This window comes from Antennarius striatus, chromosome 11, assembly GCF_040054535.1.
Source record: "Antennarius striatus isolate MH-2024 chromosome 11, ASM4005453v1, whole genome shotgun sequence".
In the NCBI taxonomy this organism is placed as follows: domain Eukaryota; kingdom Metazoa; phylum Chordata; class Actinopteri; order Lophiiformes; family Antennariidae; genus Antennarius; species Antennarius striatus.
The window spans coordinates 5,600,001-5,610,000 of NC_090786.1; the positions used below are offsets into that span (position 1 = coordinate 5,600,001).

A 10,000-nucleotide genomic window follows, 5' to 3' on the forward strand; every position below is an offset into this window, starting at 1 on the left:
GTGTTTCATTACATTCAGACGGCAAAAGATGGATGGATTTCTAATCTGAAGAAATTACAGTCTGGATTAATCTGGATTAATCAAATTATCAACCAACTGGAAAAAATCCAACAATAAATGCAAAATAATATTAAACTATAAATTAATTGTGGCTAATAAATGGACATTACATCAATATTAACATCACTCTTTAGTTCATTTTACACCATTTAAGCTTTACATCCAATATTCACTCTGGTGTCGACTGTAGATCCCAAACAATAGGCTGAACCATGTTATATAACACAATATAGATTGACTAAAATACCATCATCCATCATCCTATGATTGTGTTATCTCTCTTTCAGGGTTAGGGAGGAAAACATTTTTAATACTCTACACTCTATCTACAACCGCTCTGATTATAAACCTGAAAAATATTCAAAATACAAAACGACTTCCACTGACAATCACTTTCATTTCAATCTCTAAGGCTCTCTATTACACCTTTTGCAGCCTGCTCCTCCACCACCGAATGCTTTTTATGTGTGATTCTGTTGTCTACAGTAATTTGGTTTGACACAGATTCTCAAGAACAGGGAGATGTTCTCTCGCCCCAAACGATTCCCAGCAGACCTCCCTCCTCTCTCACTAACATCACCTTGCTCGCACTCTTCTCCTCTCCTCAGCCTCTCTCCTAACATGATTTTCTTTTCATTCCACTTCTCACCTCTTCCTCATAAACTCCATTTTCTCCATTCTGTCCCAGTAGATCTCACAGAAAATACAGATAATAATGAAGATTTAAATTCACATAAAGGTCCCTCCTCACACACACACGCACGCAAGCACGCCCCCCCCCACACACACACACACATACACACATAGATTTTGTGCTTGAATTGTGGTGGATAGAAGTATCATCTTGTAAGTATTATCCGGCTGATATAATCAGTTTAAGTTAGAGTCTGACCGCTAGGTGAGCTGCCTGGAGGAGGGAGAACGGCATCCTGCACCATTAAACTGTCTCTCTGCCAATATTCAGACAATGAACTCAGATGGGAATATTCACTTCTACTTTCTGTCCTTTGTTTTGTATAGGTTTTGTAATCTTTGTTCTGTATACAAAAATGTAAGTGTTATAATTAATAATTATAAGAACATGTTTTTTACTCAAAATATCTCCATGTAACAGCAGGCATCAAAAATGTTGGATGTTTATGTATTTATGTGTGAAAATAAAACGATTTAAATTATTTAATTTAACCAAGGACCTTTTATAACTTTTCTCTAGTCTGGTCAGAACGACAATCGTTTCTGTTTCTACCAGAGAAATAAAAACTTTCATTATTGAAAGTGAAGCATGATGGGACATGAGACGACTGATTTGATTGTGTTTCTGTGACTCAGCATCATGTACATTAATTTGAGATTTGCTTACTTCTCCCATCTTACTTCTAATTTCTTACTTGTTAGTGTAGAGAGAAAACAGCCACATAACAAATTTGGTAGCGCTATGAACAAATGAAGAGAGAGAGAGAGAGAAAGAGAGAGAGAAAAAAATTGTTATATACAACAGTGTTTTCCAGTGTTTGGACCCCCCAGGGGACCGACCGCAGCTGCAGACATAAGCAGTGAGAGCAGTTTTTTGGGTTTTTTTTGCAATAATGTACAACTGTTTGTTGGTGAAAGGGTGTAGTGTGTATTTGCTCCACATGACCATCAAATGAAATAAATCAAAGCAAATGAACAGAGGAACACAAGCTAACAAGAAACACAGAAATATTGAGACATTCAACTTTAGAAAACGCCATAAATTTTCTGCACACAATGGAGTAACACCTTAGGGAAACTATGATGAATGCCGACAAGGAACAGTTTCTCTACGGTGTGACTCTTGGAATCTTTCATCCCAAAGAAAAAGTTGCAGAAGAGATGTCTCCACTTTTAAAGTCACTGACAAAAGACAGGATGTTATTAAAAAAAAGAGTTTCACAATCAAAACAACACATTTTTTATGCCAGAACTCCTCCAACGCCAACACAAAGCCGACTCATTAGTTAAAATGAATGGAGGTGCAGGATTTTTTTTGATGCAGCACTACTGGAACTCTGCAGGCAGTCTTGTTGATGTGAGTTATTCTGGGATATGTAAGTCATGGCTTGGCTGACTGAAAGAAAAGCTTTAGAGGATGGGGAAGAAAACTGAGCACATCACAAATATTAATTGCATTGTCTCGCAAAATAACATCTGATTAGATTTCTATATGCGTAGGTCATTTGAAGTTGTGTGTTTGACATCCATCAGGAGAGACAAAAAATCATTTGGTGTCAAAGATCAACATCGTATATGCGTGTGTGTGTGTGTGTGTGTGTGTGTGTGTGTGTGTGTGTGTGTGTGTGTGTGTGTGTGTGTGTGTGTGTGTGTGTGTGTGTGTGTGTGTGTGTGTGTGTGTGTGTGTGTGTTTGTGTATTTCCATACTGGAAATCCACTAGCAGACATTTAGTTTTGGGTGTCACAAACTATAAAGATTAAGAGCCTATGATATTGACTGCTGCTGCGTACGCTGCATCACTTTGTACATTAGCTGCATACATTATACAGAAGCATCAAGCAGCCACTCTGATTCAGTCAGACAGCTTGTCATTATGAGTTACAGCCACGTTCTCTTCAATGTGAAAATACCATAGTGAGGGGTTGACCCTACATCCACAAACATCCTAGAAGGCAGAATTCCTCTAGTCCAGTTCCTTGCAAGTTCATCTGGTGAAAAGTTGCTCTCTGACCAACAAATGGACGAAATGGACGTCGTCAAATTTGCTGCTACATGCTTCACTTAGATCTGACTGAGCGAGAACACTGACAATGCTTCACTCCTCTTGCCAGGACTTCAACTATTAAGACCAGGAACCATTAGGAAGCAACAAAAGGAGGTGGACTCCGAAAAATGGAGCTCATTCGGTGTTCCACCAGAGACAAAACCATTCTGAACATCTACTACATCATACTAAAAACCACAGGGTTCACTGTCTCTACCGATGTATGGGCAAAACAGATTTGCTAAATACTGGAGAATGATCCTGCATCAGCACGGAGGGGCCAGACAAACCAACTACAGGAAACCCTGAACTGAATGTGTTGTACTGCAGTTTAAAAAGTCAACATTAACCACCCTCACCAGTTCTGACTCAGGCCCCCATTACACAATGTTTGTGGTGAAAAGACATTTTGCTATATTTGTGTTGTACATCAAATATATATTAGGTTTTCCTGCTGACTGTGTGAAAAGGGACAACCATCCACTCTCCCTACTACCCATCAACCCTTCTCAATGACCCCTTATCTCTCAAAATGGCCCAGCTGGTGATCTAGGGTCTCTAGGGTATACCCTGTGTCTTGTCCAGTGTCAGCCTTGATAGATATCAAGCAAACATGCTTGGGCAAAAAGAACAACTGCAACCAACAAACCCTGCATGGACTAAATTCACCTATATTGGATGTTTTTGTGCTGTGGGAAAGCTTCAGTAACCATGCAAACCCAAGCAAAACAGTCAAGCTCGCTTGAGAGGGGACCCAGTCTGGATCCCAGAACCTTCTTTCTGTGAGGAGTTAGTCGCACCACCATACGAGTCAAATCCAGCCCTAAAATCTGATTAGCTAATGGACAACATTTGACTCTGACAGCTAGTTAAACTGGCACAGACCAATCAGCATGAATGTATTTTTACTAGGATGCTTATGATGCATTAAAAAACCGAGAGGCTCGGACCACACGGATAGATTTTAAGCCAATCAGCCTAAGTGGTTCTAACACAGCATGTGGTCATTTGTGTCATTTTGAAATTTCAGTTTTGTTTGGACCTTGGTGGATTCAAAGCTCCAAAGAGACATTTAAGAGATTGTGGTTTATTAAAAGAGATGTTCCACCATGGATTCTTCTTCTGTTGCATTACATTCATCTATCTATTGTCAAGAGCATTGAAATATACGTAGAACCATATGTTTACTTCTTGGTGTAAAACTAGGATGAAGCTGGGCTTTAAGGGAGTAAAGTCTGAACTAACCTTCAGCAAACAATTAGAACTAAGCAAGAAGGTAATGAACTAAAACAATAACTTTAATATTGTTGATCAACAGCTTTTCTTTCACCATTAGCTCGCTGTAAAAGTCATTTTGAGGCTTTAGTGATTGGTTTATTGATCAATCTACCACCAAATAAAACTGCACATTGATGAAGGGAGGTGTAGATCTGTTAAACATATCATAACATAACATGTCGGACTGAGTTGCCTGACCTGTTTGTCATGGAGCCAAGAATTCATGTGCTGCACTTCATTTCTTTTCAATTAAACAAAATGTTTCTGTGCAACCGGTTACAGAGAGCTCTAGCACTGAGTGACATTTCAGATTGTGGTTCATGTGCGCAACGCTGCAGTCTTTTCTTTTTCATCTCCAGGGTCAGGGATGAGCCATTGCTCCATCATAATATGCGTGTTTGTGATGTTTTCAACATAATTGACCTTTGTATTTATTTGTTTATTTGTTTTGGAAGAGTGTCTTAGTAACACTGTCAGATTCAACCACAGGCTTATTTTAGACCCAGCGTCCACATCAGAAAAGACAGAAACACACACCTACACCTGCACGAAAACAATAAACAAACACTGATGAAGGAACACTGTGCTGCATGTGTATTACAATAAAGTTAAAGTACATAGAGTTTATTTATAGAAAGAAATTAAGAAGTTCATTGAACTATTGATGGCTAATAACCCTCCTGGCATACTGGTTTAAATTTAAAATTAAAAGAGCTTATGTTACAATCTATTTCATTTTTATACGCCATATTATTTGTATTGTAATTATTGTGTATGGTTTTGAATGACGTCCAAGGCAAACGTTGGCGTTGACAGATTGTACGGAGACACGCCCATCAGAGGACAGCAAAGAGCTCAAAGAAAACTTGTCTGTCTGGCACATACTTTCTACTGATATGTGTGTGTGTTGTGGTTTAAAATACAAATTAACTGCTGCTACAGTCTGTGAGACCACAGAGTGCACTCTTTTTCCTTCATTGGTACTCGCATTATAAATCAAACCTCTGGGGGGCATTTACGTAACAAGACACCTGTGTCTGAATGATACACATCCAGAACTCTAACACAATAAAGCAGGATTGTTCTGTATCTTATGATTCCTGCCTTACAATCAACTTCTTAGAGGAATATTTGTATCTCTGTTTCAGAAAGGCACATGGAAGCTTTGAATGCTCAACCTCAGGACTTACTCTGTTTGAAGGTTGACACCCCATCAATATGAGTGACAGGTGCAGTGGTATGAAACGAGTGACAGTGCAGAGGACGAGATGAGTAACCCACTTTGCTGACTCCTGGCAAAAAGTTGCATACTGTAGATGTAAATCGTGGGTGATGTCTGATGCTGACGGACAGCCATTGCATACCTAACTGGTAAAAGCATCACCCTATACACCTAAAAAATGGAGGTCAATATCATTAAGGTTGTGTACTTGACCTAACAAGGATTCTGTTCAGCTCTGTTTTACAGGAGATGCAGATCATCACCCAAAACCACTGACTGTAAATGAGTGGGATTAGAGAACATTAGAGGACACACCTCTGCACCCAGTCAACCCATCATGTCCACTCTCTGTCATCCTGCCCCCCTCATAACTGTCATTTGACCACCGCTGCCTATTTTCCTCCACAAATCCCAAGGTCCAATCCCAATTCCTCTTTATTACCACACTCCTTGTATTCGAGTACAACTTTAATTTGATTAATTCAATTTCTGAATGAATTTTTTTTGCACGATTATTTGTGAAGATACATAACATTATTATATAACACTTCTTTCACCAGAACGGTAGCCGCGTTTCATCTACGCTGTTTATGTTTCTTTGCAAGGCATTGTGGGAATATTTTTTCTATCACTTTCACTTTTGATTCTGCATCTGTACATATTTTTGTCAAGAAATGGGACACACCACCCAACACAGGAGGGTTAGGGTTAGAGGGGGGTGGAACCAAGGTCTGGAATTTGGAATTGTGTGAATGAATCTTTTTTCAAATCCACACATATCAGTGCCGGAAAAACATGAACAAACAAGTTCCTCTTTACCGCATCCAATAAATTATTGAAATCTTCCTCACCTGGGGTTGGATTAAAGCTGTTGTTGTGTAGTCCTGACAGCACAATGACACACAACCCACAAAGAAAAACAGAATGCAGATCAATGTTGCTTAATTTTAGAATAAACATGTATTACCTCAGGGAATAAGGGCTGGAGAAAGTTATACATGCAGTAACTCATGTTCATTGTAGTTAAATGTTTCTTTGTGTGGCATTTTGTAGCATGTTTGTATTTAAAAACTGATCTCTTTTAAAATTAATATACACAAATATTGAAGAGTTTCTAAGACATCTGATTTTATTGAATACTCCATGGTTGTGTGTGAATGAATTTGCCTTAATGTAATGTACTGTAAGTTGTAAAAAAAAAATATTTACAATGTAAATTGTAATTGTAAATTTTTTTATTCCTTATTCCTTATTATTCCTTATTGCTTCTCTTCCACCTTTTAATGCACCGACACCACGTCAAGTTCCTCGTGTGGTAAACTTTACTGTACCTGGCAATAAACTTTTTTCTTATTCTGATTCAAACTAAATCACTGCATTCAGTCAAAATAAAACAAACTGAAATGGGTTTTCACTGCTATTTTTACTGAGCTAAAACGTCAAGGGATATGGTCTGTTGTACTTTCAGTGTGGCATGTTATAATATGATGGTTACTGCAGTAGTACAACAATCTTAATATGTACTCAAACACGCACTCCATCACACACGTATCCTTATCAAATTAGGATGTGTGTTTAGATGAGGTAGTATGTGGGTCACAAAACATCCCTGTGTGCAGGAATATGGGTCAGAATGCATCACACATCCCCTTAATCTCTCTCTCTCTTTCTCTCTCTCTGACACACACACACACACACACACACACACACACACACACACACACACACACACACACACGCACACACACATTCCCTCTATTTCTTTCTCTCTCCCTCTTTCTTTCTCTTTTTCTTCCTCTCCCTCCCATGTGGGATGGTAGGCAGAGAGACAGATTATCACACCCTGCTGGCCCACATTCATCTCTTCCCCTCGTTTAATCATCCAACCCTTTTCCACACTCATTTAGCTCCAAACATCGCTGGCTGTTATTTGCCGTGGTCCCAAACCTGGATCATTTGCCCCCGTAAAACAACTACTCACCTGTGATCAGACCTTATTCTCATGACAACACTACCGGTGAATTATGAGAATTTTGGTGCAGAAGAATTTAAACGCAGCCTTGTTACAAGAGATAATACAAATTTACATTATTGTGCAATTTCCTACAGGATTAATAAAGTATCTATCTATCTATCTATCCATCCATCTCTTATAAACCTCCGTTGGCAATGTGTATTCATCTACGGATACATATTGTAGATGCAGGAGCAGTAATAACAGCTGACGGTGTCGCATTTTATGTCTGGACGTTGTTTGATTAAAAATGTACCGTAGTCAAAATTCAGTTGCACATATTTAGGTTTAATGTGACAATGTTTGCATTCGGTAGCTGACAGCATTACTGGGAACCGGTTCTTAGCTTATGAAATCTATTTGCAGGTGCTGGTGGTTAGGGTTTGACGGGGAGGAGGAACACAAATGTTTTAATGAGCAGGTGCATTGGATGCCTGAGAGAGGTTCGCTGGAAGTCCTGTGGTCTCATTGTGTCAATGCACAGTCACAGAAAAAAGACCGCATAAATAAATTAGGTCTAAAAATGTGTATTTCTATTTTTAAAAATGCACACATTCAGGCGGAGTGATTCAGGGTGTCTCTCTGGTGGTGCAATTCAAACTGAAAACAAAATAGTGGCGATGATTACGGTATATCCTTTTGTGATTGGATAGTAATCTCTGTAAATCCATCCCTGATTGATTGATAAACACTGCAGGGCAGGCGATGATTGGTCAATGCTGGTGAAATATGAATCCTGGTTGGTGAATGAGCCTCGGAGATTCAACCTGAAATAGTCAGGGAAAAACTTTAAATCCGGCTGTGATTGGTCAATCAAGCAGCATGGGAAAGAGTATCTCTCTCCCTGTCATGCGCGCAAACACACACACACACATGCACACACACACACACACACACACTACCCATCTGTTTTTAGGTAGCTTTTCTAAGGATTTGACATAGTTCAAGACTGAGTTTCTCACCAATGAAACAATAACAGCTAAAAAAAAAACCTCTCTGACGTCTTTCATTTTTGTCATTTCACGTCCTTCTTTGGAGAAATCCTCATTGTTTGAAGCACTTTGTGTGTCTTATGACCAACTACTTTGCTATGAAAGATAAATTCCACAATGGAAACATTGGTAAGATGAAAATTCAACTCGATCCAAATTCAAATTAAATTTCTCCAGTTATAAACACATTCAGCAAGAGCCTCCTCAAAATGATTTTTAGACAAAGCTCTGTGCTTCCTGCCAACCTGCCTGGAGGTGCTCCTATCTGCTCCACTATAGTAAATTCATGTGGCTCATAGCAGGTGGAGCAATCTGACCGAACCGTGTACCATCATCATAAAAGGTGATCTCTCTACCTCTATAACACACACTCTTGCCCTTTTGTCCATCCCTCTTTATTGCTTTCCTCCTTTATGTCTTTCTTTATCTCTCTCCTTTTTCTCAGAGGTGCTGTGAGGAGGTAACGAAAGGCGAGGCAACGATGGAGCAGATGGAGAAAAGGCGATGAACTAATGATGTAAAGGGGAGGAAGAGATCGTGTTAAATCTTGTTAGAAATGGCTGGACCGCTGTGCCTTCCATCCGTCCGTCCGTCTGTCTGTCCATCCATCCATCCATCCACCTGAGGTGGCCTAAGCCAATAAGTCCATTTCCAAATGACAGAACTATTGAACTGAAGATGACGCGACAGGTTTACTGGTCATTGAAGTCAAAAAGAGCTGACACGAGTCAATACCAGCATCAAAGTCATTAGCAAAGACATTCGCCCTTCACTTCTCCTTTCTCCCCCTCCCTCCCCTTTTCTTATTCTCCCAACCGTTCCAAGCCACCTCCCTCAATTTGTCTCTCCACTCGTCTCTTTTTTACCTACATCCCTTTGAGAGTGATCCCGTGTCCCCTCGACACCCATTTCACTCTGTTCAGTAGCTGGATCCTGTCCACTGCTTTCCTTGTTTCATACACGTCTCATTTCATTTTATTTCATCCATGTTTCAGACAGACAGATAACTAGATATACAGACAGACAGACAGATGTTTCTCTCTGAAGACAGACAGACACCTACACTCTTGATCACCCGTGGTGTGTATTAATTGTCTACGGCCCTGATGGGGGGTTAGTGAGGTGGAACAGCCGTGGTATTTGCTGACCTGCTGGGCCGTGAAATCTCCCTGCACACGGACGCGCCTCATATCCATTTAAATAGATTTAGATAAACGACCACACACTGCGACTCGGCTGGGTCAGAGCGCAGACGGAAGGACGGATGGACGGACAGAGAGAGAGATAGGTGGAAGAGACAGAAGGTAAAATGCTGTTAAATGAAAAAAATTTTCCCCTCATTTCCATAGAGCATGAGAATGCGATGATTGATGGCTCGACGGCAGGAAGGCGAGGCGTTTTGGCGTGGCGCTGACGGATGGATACAAGATGTGTGCAGTGAGCGGGAACAGAAGGAGATTCCATTTCAGATCTGCTTTCACCTGATGCATGCACATGCCACTGCTCTAATATGTAGATTATGTTTAGCCTTTATCTTTTGCAGTGTGAGCGCGCACACACACACACACACACACACACACACACACACACACACACACACACACACACACACACACATCAACACTCGCAGGACCTTTGACATATACAGTACACAACATGCACACAAACACTTGTTTAAATGATTAATTGTTTTTGA

At 40.1% G+C, this 10,000-nt stretch overlaps 1 protein-coding gene across 1 annotated transcript in view; it reads right to left on the minus strand.

Annotated features, from left to right (window-relative positions):
- Positions 1–10,000, minus strand: part of bean1 (brain expressed, associated with NEDD4, 1) — a 19,146-nt gene that overhangs the window by 6,733 nt on the left and 2,413 nt on the right. The window lies entirely within an intron of this gene.